Source organism: Amblyomma maculatum, chromosome 4, assembly GCF_055883805.1.
Source record: "Amblyomma maculatum isolate TAMU_Amacu chromosome 4, ASM5588380v1, whole genome shotgun sequence".
In the NCBI taxonomy this organism is placed as follows: Eukaryota; Metazoa; Arthropoda; class Arachnida; order Ixodida; family Ixodidae; genus Amblyomma; species Amblyomma maculatum.
The window spans coordinates 154,943,079-154,957,015 of record NC_139347.1 but is presented as its reverse complement, the minus strand read 5'-3'; the positions used below and the strand labels follow the sequence as shown (position 1 = coordinate 154,957,015).

The 13,937-nt window shown below is 41.4% G+C and overlaps 1 protein-coding gene across 1 annotated transcript in view; it reads left to right on the top strand.

Moving 5' to 3' along the window:
* Nucleotides 1-13,937, top strand: part of LOC146193330 (uncharacterized) — a 127,114-nt gene that overhangs the window by 46,008 nt on the left and 67,169 nt on the right. Inside the window, exon 6 of the mRNA XM_084602675.1 lies at nucleotides 2,764-3,028. The gene's annotated coding sequence lies outside the window, so the exon portion shown is untranslated. The remainder of the gene's footprint in view (nucleotides 1-2,763; nucleotides 3,029-13,937) is intronic.

Genomic DNA, 13,937 nt, shown 5'->3' with positions numbered 1-13,937 from the left:
GAAATAGCCCCCAATCCTGTATCACAGATCCTATACAGGAAACCTGTATACGATATCCTGTACTAATTTTATACAGGATTTTTCAGTAGGGTAAGTATTCTTTCTTTTTTTGCAAAAAGCCCGCCGAGGTGGCGCAGTGGTTACGGCGCTCGACTACTGCTCCCAAGGTCGCGGGATCGAATCCCGGCCTCGGCGGCAGCTTTTCGATGGTGGCGAAAAGCAAGGCCCCTGTATACTGAGCGATGTCAGTGCAGGTTAAAGAACCCCAGATGGTTGAAATTTCCGGAGTCCTCCACTACGGAGTCTCTCATAGCCTGAGTTGCTTTGGGACGTTAAACCCCGCAAACCAAACCAATCTTTCTTGCAAAACTATGTTCAGTTTGGCTACGGCCAGCGCATGAAGGCATGCGCTGCCACCGTCGCTTGAGTCCCATCATCGCAAAATCCATCGCGATTCTCACTGCGCTTCACTACCCACACCAAACAAGAGCCTCCCATCTGCCACCGTCTCCGCGTCTCGCCTCCCGAGCCAAATGACGTCTCGTGAGTGCTTCAACGTAAGCACAGTAAACATGCACCGTTGGTTTGGTTTGGTTTCTCGGCTTTAACGTCCCAAAGCGACTCGGGCTATGAGAGACGCCGTAGTGAAGGACTCCGGAAATTTCGACCACCTGGGGTTCTTTAACGTGCACTGACATCGCACAGCACACAATATAGTATTTAGTGTGTGAGCCCTAAACTCGCGTGTGTGAGCCCTAAACTCGCGCAGGAATTCCTGAATTACGAATGCGTCCCCAGTGTGTTTCTTTACCCACAAGCACAGTGCCCATAAGCGGCGCCGACAGCTGCCGGCTGCCCACGCCTGACAGGGTCACATCGACGCTTACCGTTCAACGTGCATGTAATTTGTAATGTAATCCGTCATCGATTTACTGTCACAACTAAACTCGATGGCCACATTCAACCGCTAAATCGTGTGAATGCACGCTCCGTAATCGCCGGATCTCTAGACCCGAAGACCGCGTACTCGCGCTAAGCCTACTCGTCGCGGAACGGGGCGGTAGTTGGGCGCCGGCTAACATCTCTGGCCAAGGTCATTGCTGATAAGAAAGGGGAAACATATAAAGTGTAGCCACTTGTTTTCCTTTTTATACCACAGTTAAGCTACAGACGAGCGCAGCCGTTCAAGCCGTTCACTAATCGGGTTTCAAGTTCTCGCTCGGCCTCCGAACGCGATCCGAACATAACAGATCGGGCGACCGACCGCTAATAAGTTCCGTTGGCGTCGCGGAGCCGAAAACCCGACACTACGGTGATAGGTGACTGTTGGTCGTGCTGATGTCGTACGTCACCAGTACGTCGATAAGTAGGTAAGGATCCTAGGAGTGCATCCCGCTGACCGTGAACGTGCCTCATGCTAAAAAAAAAAAACCAAGCCTTGCTCTATATTGTTTTTTGTGCGGTAACATCTTCATCAAGCATGAGGGACGACCACTGTGTCAGTCGTCAAAAAAAGACTTGTCCTTTGATATTGCAGCCTTCAATGCAGACGACGCTTCACCACGTATCCTCTGTGACGTCACACGAGTACCTAAAAATGGCGGTCGCTCTCGGAGGGAGGAGCTTCTCAATTCCGATTTCTATCGCGTTTCATTTTTTTTTTTAATATGTGCTGCTTGCTAGGCACTAAAACTTTGCGTGCAGAATCATAGACCCGTATGTTATTCACAGAAGTAAGGAACGCAAGTACATCGACTGACCCTGTCATCGCCCCTTTAAGAGAGCGTATGTAATTCCCCTTATTTAGCGTATGGATGATGTAGAGCCATAACGGAAAGAACAACAGTAAGTGCCAGTAAGAAAAAAATAAATATATCAGCACAAGCTCAACAAAACTATCCCAGAGTGTATGTTAAGGTCGTCAACGAAAGCTTTTCGAAATCTGCGCATGCAGTGTGCAATAGGAAACAATCTCCCTTAAGCGGACGCATTGCGGCATCAGCCAGACTGACGCAAAAGCATTAAACGGTAGAGAGAAAAGCTTTCGCATTCTGAGCTCTCTTGCAGTCTTAAGATCAATGCTGAAAACTTTCAAAAGCTGTAATCACCTAAATTAGGGTATCTAACCTTTGATGTATACAAGAACCTTAGAGATTGTAAAATAGTTTATTAATGATCTCTTACCATAATCAATATTCTGTTCCAAGAAGGATGGATGCCTTTTGTTCCGCATTCTAACAAAACAAATCCGCATTTGCCGGGTGAGAGCTTTTTGACAATAACAAAGAAGACGTTAGGGATGGGCTCCGCCATCATTCTTTTCTTCTAGGCTCTTCAGATGGGGCTGCAGCAGACTTAGGCGCCATTCCACGCGGACTGGTTGCAAGGAGGATAAAATCGAGACACCAGTTTCAATATCACAGTGTTGCAGATATAACAAACGGTCTTCGCAGGTCAGGTCTTTAGGTGTGCTAAAAGAGTACAAATAAAAAAATAAAGGTGAAATCAACCCACCACATACGGACTTACAGAAAAAGACAAAATATCAGGACACGATGGTAGATTTAAAGGAAAAAAAGTGTGAATAGAGAGGAATCTTGGTAACACAATATAGCCTTGTCGAGCGATGTCAAAGACAATGGAAGGTTGTGATGTAAACCACAATGATGAAGCAAAGAAAGTGACTCTGTAACTGTGTAACCTGATTGCTCTAGTGGTAGCAGAACATATTCTAATATCACTTTTCCTCTTCGTTGGATACAGGGGAGCGAAAAAGATGTGCCGCAACCTCTTCTTCCTCAAAATCTTCCTCTGCCGCTCTACGTGCGGCGGGTCCGACCCTGCGGCTCGTTCTGTCAAGAACACGGGGACAACGAACCGAGAATAGCCACACCACGTCGATACATTCCTGGCCTGTGCATCTTAGGCGTATTATGAGACAAGGCTCGATCTCGACAGTGCCTCACAATAATGTCAGCATGACAACGAGCGTCCGTTTCAAGGCCCTCACAAGACGCATCAGTGTCAAGTGAGTGTTCGATGACGTGACTGCGTTTCGAAACTTCTGCTTGTGTATTATTTAGTGTTTTTAAGAGGGAATTCGCTACAAAGTTCAGCAATCTCAGTGACTTGAGGATAACATTGATTAGACGAAGAGGGCAGTTCCTCGGGTACCAGTGAGGTCCAGTTAGAACTCGGAGGCGCATTGCTGCTCTGTTCATTTTCTACAGATGCTAGTCATAGAAAAACGAAAAATATGCTCTCCATGAGTGCCTGCAACTATTCGCCACTATAAAAAGAGAAACCTTAGTGTTAGGCGTACTACCGCCAATATTTCTCTCCTTACGTACGGAATTATAAAATTAGCCTTTGATGAATTTATACATGCAGAGTGCAGACATACAAAAAACGGCGTTGAGGTCACAAAAAAAAAAAAAAACAATTTACTGTTTGCTACAAGCGAAACGTTAATATAAAGCCTACTGGCCGACACTGTAATCTCTGATGGTTTACATAATTTGGGTGGATATTATCATAAGACTGATAAATAAGCATCGTTGCTAACTGTTTTAGACCTCCGGAGTAGAAAGGAGGCATGTGCGTCAACCACTAAAACCACTTGCAAAGTTGTATGTAAAAAGAAGTGTGCTAGACTGGGGAGGAATACATTTTCGATTGCAAAGCCAGTAGCGCCTCCTCCGCGCATGGCCATTTTACAAGTTGATTTGCATGTGGGCTTTCTCTTAAAGAAGAATTTATTGTTGAGGTAGCAGTGCTGCTCTGCAATTCACTGCCTTCCGTTTGCTTTTTCTTAGCCGTGAAAGCCAGATTGATAGAACGTCAGCTACAGCGTTCCCTTAGCAACAGAAAGCTTTATAAGGCCGGATAAATTTGCTCAATTACAAGAATATGACATATTGACAGCGCGAATGTCGGTAATATAGCATTTCCGTTTAAGTTATACCTAAGAGCAGCTGGAAGGCGTGTATTGCAGCTAATTGGCAGTTGTGCGATTACTGTCAGCAGACTGCTGGATGATGATCTGCTTTCGCTGCCTAGTCAAAAGACGCAAATTGGCCTCAGAGCAATGAGCGACTGAAGCACGAAGGGAGAGGGTGTACAGTGACCCATGTCAAGATTGGGCGTGGTGCAGCGCAGTGTCTGAAAGCTAATAATAAAGGCATTCAAAAGTAACGCCACCTCAACACTCACTGTTTATGTTTCACTAGGTAGTCATAATACAGTGTGAGCAGATTAAGACTAAAATACGCGCTCAAAAGCTCGAATGAAGCCTAGCGTTTACTCCGCAGAACGTCTGATAGCTGTGCCCAGTGCAGAGGCACAGCTGCAGAGGCACCTCTCCGTTTTGAAAAGCGGGAGGAGGCGCAGCGGCGTTCTAGAAGCAGAAAGGAGATGGCGCTACATTGTAGCATTGGGTCGGTGCGAGCGCTCCCACACGAGCGAGAGCATCATCACAGCGAGCACCGTGTTCGGACACTGAGCGGGAGAGGGCGCTCGTATAAATGATTTCTTGACCGGCCTCCCAACCACACGCACACCTTGACGGATGTTCGGCAAACATTGTTCTCGGCAAGTATGACCATGTGTGACAGTATAGAGGGAGTAAGATTCTTTGCTTAGACACTAAAGGTTATCATAGGTTTTGTGACCAGCTAGATTGAAAAAAAATGTAAACCAGTTCGATTCAGTTCCCGTGCATGCTGAGCACAGCGAGGATCTGGAAGTTCTGAACTCAGCGCGCAGTGCAGCCGAAACGCTTGATGAAGAATTGCAGATGCGGCCGTTACATATGTAAAATAACCTTAACTGCGTTTTTAAATGGAGCATTCCAGAAATTAAAACAAGTTCGAATGAATGTATCCTTGATGTGACGATACGTCAACTCTACACTCGCCTATCTAAAGAACCACGGGAGACGCTGCATGAGAGAACGTTCAACAAGAAAGGGGGCTACCTATATTGACCGAGTGAATGATGTCTCTATATATTTACTGTTTGTTCGCCTGGTCTAGTCACATTATTATATTCTTGTTTAATTGCTATACGTATCTTCGTATGTATAATCTCGTGTCGTATTTTTTATGTACTTCGAATAATTACCATTGCTATTTTTTTGTGCCTCTACTTTTGAATGCCTTCCCTGTTATGGTCCGTGATGGGATGGACAGTATTAAATAAATAAATAAATAAATAAATAAATAAATAAATAAATAAATATTTGTCAACTATTTGTTACTATGTTCTCTACTCTTTCTGAAGTGCTTTATTGAAGAGCTGATTTGTTTTGCGCACATAAAGAGTAAAAAATTAGGTTTAGGGTTTGTTGGCAATTTTGAACACAACTTGTTCCACCACAAGCTAAATCCGCCAGTTCGTTGAAATAGTGAGTATGTTGCAGGCAGGTGCACAAAGAAGGCGCGGAAAGGGATTGTCCTATAACATTCAGGGGGCACACATCTGAGCTCGCAACCCTCTGGAGAGTTGATGAACCAATAGGAGTAGTGGCTCTCATCTTCATATCTGCGACGGTGAGCACAGCAATAACTTGTTACCACCGAAAAATAATATCTTACATTATAATAATTGGAAAATCGCTACGAATGTGACCGCTTTTCCCTTGCAGTTGACGGCAAGTTGCTGAACTTTTCGTGAACGTGCTGAAAACAAGTCTTGAAATACAGCAGTTGATGGCACCCTCCTGGCAATGAAGCATTATAGGTGAATAATGATTCGTACAGTAGGCCTTACTTGCGCCGAATTGGCCTTGTGCGCAGGCTGAAAGCTCATGCACTTTCCACGACTCATGTTGCCAAAATTTTCGGTGTGCCGAAACTATTTTCAAAGTAGTCTTTGATGTATCCTCCGTTCATTATTTATTTTAGACCTAAAAAAAATTTACCACTTCATTCAGAAATACACTAATATATATATATATATATATATATTTAGAATTCCAAGCTATTGCTTTTGTTTTCTATTTGGCTCCTAGTTTGATAGGACCCCGAATATCTGACAGCAGTGAGACACCCTGTAGTAATTTGCAAGCGTCCGTTCGTTTGTAGTGCCGAAGGACTGGCCAACTTTAATAGCCCCAGTACCTCATGAAGCCGGTTTCATAAAGCGTGCCATAACGAACATATTCATTGGCCAATTATGCCGATTAAGCATTCTGAGCTTTTTAATGAAAGGCAAAACATTGATATTAACAGATCTGGGCACATCCCTTTTAAAATAAAATGTCATTATGCACCTTATGCTTACCAAAGGTACAGTTAAACTTTACTGGAACGAGCATCAAGGGTCCATCCATAAAGTTTGTCCAAGTGAAAGTTCGCTTAACTGAAACAACTGCGTGCAAGTTTGTTTCCACTTGCTCAAGAAACATCTGGTGTTCAAATTTTATCTCAACCCTTTTATTTGTCATTGCGCTCATTTTAAACTGAATAATGCCGTAATTTGTTGAAGCACTTCAGAATTTAGGACTGCAGTAGTCATGAACACAGTCCCTGTGTGAAGCTCCCGTGAACTTGTCCCGCACGACGGTTTGCTGGGAAGCAAAGGCTTTCCTTTTCTCTAAGTAGATGATATCTTCAGCCGATCGTAGTTAACCAGCATGCATAAATAAGCCTTTCTTGGAGCTACAAGGCCTGGTACGGCTGATGCTCTAGCATGGATGGCGGCTACGAGTGTGGTATCAATGAAGCGTGCCAAGTCAGCTAGGGATTTGGTTGGATACAAGCTTGTTTAGATAGCCAGTTTAGGTAAAAGCTCACCCTTACGGAAATCCCATATCTGCTTCAGATATGGAACATATGCTGCCAGATACAAATATATAAGGCAGCAAATAAGACCTTATCTGGGCCAGATAAGGTCATATATGCGCAATATGTCGCCCTTATATGGCTCAGATTTGGCCATATCATGCAACATATAATCCATATCTGAACGGGTAACGGGACCTTATATTGCTTGATCAGGGGCATATATCGTATCCTCGCGACCTTATGTGGCTTGATAAAGGGCATATATGGCATCGTCATGACCTTATATAGACAGATCAGGGCCATATGCCTGGTATCAACAGGACTTTATATAACCTCATCGGGGCCTTAATTATGTAGGCGCCATAGTGATTGTATATTAGCAATATATGGCTTTCGTCTACCTTCTGCAAATATTCAATATTGGCATCATGTGGTCGACCTTCAATTTTTCTACACTCAACATGGCCTGCATGCTTAGCGTTAATTGTATCCAATTTAGAAAATAGCTACGACTCCTAATATTTCAAATATGCAGATTTCGCTGCACTGTAATTATTACACCATGTGTTCCTTAATGCAGGAGGGCGCTGGGTTATGGCTACATGCTCCTCTTTCCGTCTACTAACTCGCATCTTCATTTAAAATGCGGCGGCAGTCCGGTGCACAAACGCATGGTCGGTTAAGTTGAGCGATTCAAAATATCAAGAAAATGATGGCAGTTCAGTATACGACCCCCTCCGAGCTGTCTAGACGGTGACTCACCCTCAGAGACAGCTGGCGGTGGCTGCGTGGAGGGCCGCACTGGCTAGACAGTGACTCCTCCTCTCCCACGCTTCCCTCTTCCCTCTTAAACAGCGGCGGCTGCGTCGCTGGCTCGCATTTCATCTCTCCTCCTCGCTGCCACGCTCTATACCGCGTAGGCCGCGAGCTCCCCGTTTTGTGTGTGCTTGCTTCTTTCCCCTCCCCCTTTCAACTCCGTGCGCCTAAGCACTTGTCTCGTTCCTTTCGTGGTGGCAGACATCGGAGTTCGGTGCGGCTGGCGGGCGTGCTGCATGTTGTGTATGCTGGTGTGTGTGTGCCAGCGCCTGTTCGCTATTAGCTGTGTGCATGTAACAACAATGCGACAGCTAACCTACAAGAGCTTCAGTCTGACTGTCGGCACAGAGGAAATTAGTGTCCCACGGCGGGTGGAAGCTGCCTCCCCAGCCTTGGCAGCGAACCTGATGGTCGATTGAGCTTTTCGAGGCTTCTGCCCTGGGTGGCCCGGCCAAATCTTCACCATTGCGTCGGATCGCACCCTCATCGTGCCGCCTCATCTTCACGCCCGATCACCAAAACCGTGAGCGTGAGACGTCTTGTCGGGAACTAGCATTTGCCAGCCTCAGGATATTGTTCGCTTTATTATTTTGATGGAAAAATTTTCCAATCAGTAAATTGGATGGTAATTGCCAGTATGTGATATTTTCCCGTACATTTCGTTGCTAATTTGTCTTTCGCTCCAGCAATTTTAATAAATTTCAGTGGGTGGATAGGGTCCTTCGTTTATTAATATTATTATTTGCACTACCTAAGTAGCTTCATGCTTGATTTGGTTTAGTGGCAGAGCTGTCGCTGTCATGACAAATGCCATCGGACATGCTTTTTCTTTGTTTTCTCTCTTAATTTCAAAAGCAACCACGAGTTAGGCGCGTTCGCTCATTTTGCACTGGAGTCTCTGCTTAAGGTAACACCGGTACTTCTTGACAGCCTATATATACTTTGCTAAGGTTTAGGTATTATCAGCAGTCAAAGCAGTGTGTGTTTTATCGCCCTGCGGTTTAGCGGTACCTTTTCCGGGTATCGATAAACCTTTAAATTCCCTTTCAATAGTCTAGTTCGATTATTAGCCATTTATTTTATTTAGCTTCGCAAGTAAACCAGCTCAAACTAAAAGCATTTACTGGTTAAAGCTCTGTGTGTAAAAGAGTAGAATAAAAATGTAATATCTAATTTATTAGGTTAATGTCATTCAATTTAGCTTCTCGTGTAGACATTATTCTGTTCAGATATCCCATTAGTTCGTCATAGTATCGCGCCTAAATCAGTAGAATCTCAATATTTACTAACGGATGAGCATGTCTTTGACCCTCGGTATACACACGTAATTCAGGCCCGTCTTTGAGCAATTCCATATAGGCAGGGAAAAAAGAAAACCTGTGGTTTCAAAGCTATTTTCCTGTAAGGTTTGAAATAAAATGGGAAATTCAGGTTTCCCTTGGCAAACTTGATTGAGCATGCATTTAGCTGGAATACTGAAATTGTCTTGTGTGTGTTGTAATAAAGTGTTATGCTGATATGCAGATATATAGATCTATAGTTCAAAACCTACATGCCATGCGGGCTAGATCTTTCAATCAGGAATTGGGTAGATAAGGCATATCTGACCAGATATGCCTTATCTGGTACTCGAAATCAGGAATTGGGCAGATCAGGCATATACAACCAGATATGCCTTATCTGGTATTCGAAATCAGGAATTTGGCAGATATGCCTTATCTAATATACCATATCTGCCCAATTCCTGATATACCTGATCTGGATTTTTTTTATAAGTCCAGATATGGCATTTCCGTAAGGGCAATGACGGCCATTTTTCGTCACGGAGTAATGAAACGTGGTTCTAGACGTAAACGCATGCAAAAAGCAGGCGCGGGTGGGGCTTGTTCAAGTGCTAAATATTAATTAGAAAACGCAGGATAAAGCCGCGGAAGATGTTCGCTGAACTGAAATGAATAATAACTTAGTTTCGTTACAATAAAAAGACCTTTGTATGGCATTCAAGGAAGCTATTGTGGGGGAATTTAATAAAGTTGGTATAACTGAATATTTATTTTAATTGACATTCATTCAGATGGCATTTTATTATATAATTACTAAAATTTTAAAGCTACTCGGTTTCATCTCAAAAACAATTTTTTATACTGGCTCAGTGGTATAAATGTTTCATGTATGATTATTATTATGCTTTCTTTAATATGAAGTGAGCTAAAGCCTGTAATACGCATACGTATTTAGGAAGTGAAACATTGAACAACCAAAAAGAAAATGTACTGACGAAGAAAAAGAACTTAGACCCACGAACATTAATTGTTACATTAAATATTGAAACCAAACTGTACGTAGTAAACGCTTCAAAGAATGAAGCGTACAGCCATTAATTGGCACCAACAATAAATGTTATATTCAATATTTAACCTAAAATATACGCACTAAACGCTTCCAAAAATGAAGCGCACAGCCATCAGCGCTGACAGTGTAGTATCTCTAATTTTATTGTGTGTTTGTAATTGTGCCATTCTTGCGAAATACATAATTCGAGAATTTTTTCTTCGGTTTATGAAATCCGCTTTATGTGCTTCGAATGTCATGGGGTGTAAACTATTCCGTATTTTTTTGTGAAATAGGCAGTTTAAATGGAAAATATAGGCCGGGCTTTAAGCGAAGTCTAGAAAGTGCCTTATCTGGACTTGCGGCATGGTTGCGCACGGAATCTGGGAAGCTATATGCTGCTATGGGCATTCGACCGAATGACCATTATGGGAGTATCGGGTTGCTCATATACTTCGTTGAAATAAGTATCGCAAAAAAATGAGTGAAAGAGTTTTTAGGTATGTTTATGATCTCATAGCCTCCATCCGAAGATGGAGATAAAGTTATATTCACCTCAAATAGAGCACATGAAAGCGGGCTTAAGCTACATCGTAATGCAGAGAAATAGTCTCATAATAGTAATTCAAGGAAAGGGCTTAAGGTGTTCGTTTGTGAGAGACCCCAGTGATCTTAAATTGAAGTAAGCAACGTTAAAAGAAGGATTTGTCTCGTGCTTTGAACGGGCATATAGTCTGATACTCTCACTTGTCATAACGGATGACTTCAAAAGGCCTGGTCTGTCTACTGCTCACCGTTAAAACCGCAGAGCTTTACTTATGTGATGCAAACATTTCTTTACAAATATGCAACATATGATCACTGAAACATGTGGTAAGATATGGTGCTTGTTCCTACCTTGTCATACGTGGACAGGTGTACAGTTTAAAAATGCGATTTTTCAAGGACGTTCTTTCTTGCAATCAAACGTTTCACTCAGCCAATAGGCGAGGCGTTAACTGCTTTTCTTCTCTCTTTTTCTCTGCAAACGAAAGGAATTCCTGAGTCAGAGGAAACAGTTAGTCAGAATTCATTTTAGATTCTATTGAGTATGATATACACTTTTTTTTTCGCACTGAGAATGGACCTAGATCGGTATTTCTTGGAACACTTTAGGTTGATAAGCGGGCTGTTCTGGTTTTAATTTCTGTGCACACAAATCTTGCATTTGCAACAGAAATATAGATCCGGGAAATGTTATTCGGGGAAATACCACAGCTCTGGGCTAAGACGCTGGAAAAATTTTAATGCTTTAACTAGCCCAGTCAAAAAATACTACAGGAATTTTTTGTTGTACAACAGAAATTTCTGTTGTACGACATAATTTTGTGTTGTGCGACACAAACTTCTGTTGTACAACACAACACGGTCCAGTTGTACTACAGGAAAGTACGTTGTACAACAGAGCTCTTTGTTGTACAACACAAGACTGCTCTGTTGTACTAATGACTGCTGTGTTGTACTACAGACTGGTCTGTTGTACAACAAACCGCACTACAACACAGCGCAACTCTGTTGTACTACAAATTGAGTTGTACAACAAACTGGTCTGTTCTGCACTGCTTATGAATTGCATATCCATAAAGTACATTTCTGTGTCTAACTCGCATCATCTATATGTGTGTTTTGACTTTTAGATGCAACCTTTTATGGGTGCAATGCTGCTTGCTTACGCCCCTTAAAAGGGTCCATCAGTACTTCAATGCACTCTTTCTGGAGGGGTGCAACTTAAAGCAGAAAATGGATATACATATGTCTTATTGGTCACTGAATAATTAATGATGATTGTTGTATGTCCTAATGATCGACCTAAAAAATCTCTGACATAATTACTGAATTAAGCAGCTTTAAATAACCGTAATTTCATTTGCCTTGCACACATGGAAGGTTGCCCGAAAACAGCACATATCATTATATGCATGCAGTTGAGAACTATCAGTTCAAATGTTAAAATGTGTGGCTCAATCTTTATAGGTGTGTGTGTGTGTGCGTGGTACTTGAGAGGTCTTGCCGTGCACATATGTATTCCATCTCGCAAGGTTAAAATATATATATTGCAATGAACATGGGAAAACACTATTAGGGGGCTGTAATTAGGTCTCCAAGCTTATTGTGGTGAATCCATAGCTTTAAGTAGTACTTTGTGACCTTTGTTGCTTCATTATCTGATCAAGTTGAACATGCTAAATTTTACTTGTACATGTTTTTGCCCAGTTTATTGTTTGATTTTGGATTATGTACTTCTCGAGAAATTTTATATGGTATGTGACTTGAGAGGCTAAAGTTGAATTGTTAATTGCATCACTTTGCTAATTGATTCCTATTTAAGACTGGCAATTAACGTAGTGCATTTGAATTCGATATAAGCTATCCAAAGATGTATGATTTGATATATACAGCAGGATTTTCAATTTTTATTCTTATCATTAAACCAATTACCTGTACTGCATGTTAATAGACAGCATATATTTCAGTACAAATATACATGGCATAAGTTATCTAATGATATATAACTTGATGATGTACAAGCACAATGTATTTCCCATATAGCTAACAAATCATAATTAAGACCAATTAGCCCTCTCAACATAAGCTATTAAATGATATGATATATGACTTCCTATTTCATAGGACGAAATTTATTTTTAAATAGAAGCTGCAATAATTCCGGTGAATATTGAGATAAGCTACTCATTCATACGTGATGATTTCATGGCCTGAGCTTCCATTTTTATTCACATTTACCCAATGACACTTCATTAAGGCTTGCAATTAGTCTAGTGCAAATATACTCAACATAAGCTCTCCAGAAATATGACTTGATGCACTGTAATGTCGAATAATAAACACTACTATCTAGCTATGAAAATTAATTTTGACCTGCAATAATTCACACAATGGTACCCAATGTAAGCCATATATAATGAAACACATAGCTGAATAATGTAAGCTATCGAACAATTTATCATTTCATGTGTTTACTTCATACCTAATCACAATATACAAACAATACCAATTATAATCACAGTGTAGGGTTGGTTTCATTCAAATATACTTGGCATAAGCTATTCAGGGATATTTGACTTAGTAATGCAATAAACTCAATTGTAATAAACTCAATTTAGTCACATTTAACCAACTAGCAGTAAGTGAGACCTACAATTAGACACTTACAATTACACTTAACATAAACTATTTGAGATAGATTGTACTCAACATAAGCTGGGCAACCACTGCAAATAATTTTGGTATACACATTTTTGTCGACATTACTACCAATCTTCTACTTTTGTAATCAAAGACTTTGACTGAGCGATGCATCATGCCACCTCCAGAAATTATTCAGAGCCTCATTTTTAACTAAAAACAAAATAGCTTTTTATAATGATATTAAGGTATCATGCATTCAAATTGGAATTTGTCACTTGCTGATTTTGCATGTCAGTAAGCACAACGATATCCATGCAACGCATACCTGCCATGCATTAATGGCACACGTTTCATTTATTTAGTTATGCTCTAAAACGAGCGAATTGAGAAAATTATCAACAGCAGTGGTTTGCCAGGAGTTCAAATTTCTAAATCTATAAAGAGGGCATAGATGGTAAAAAAGCGGAATTCATTTTTATTTTTTTGTTTATGGTAATGTGTCAGTGAGGACTGCAGCTTTTATAACTGCGATGCTCGTGAGAAAGAAAGCAAACAATTACTTCATGAAAGAACAAAGGCTGTGTATTTTGAACAGAAAAGCTAAAGTACAATAACTTGTTGAGAATTAAATTATGCAGAATTTACCAAGGACTGTGTAAAATGTGCGGAGAATCTATGCAGCATTTCAGGCGACTAGCAGTTGACGTTATCAAACCAACTTGCTCTTCAACACCACTCGCATATTACAGAGATGCAAAGTGCTGCAAAGTGTGCAATTTTGCACTATAATATATTAGATAACCATAATAATTGGTG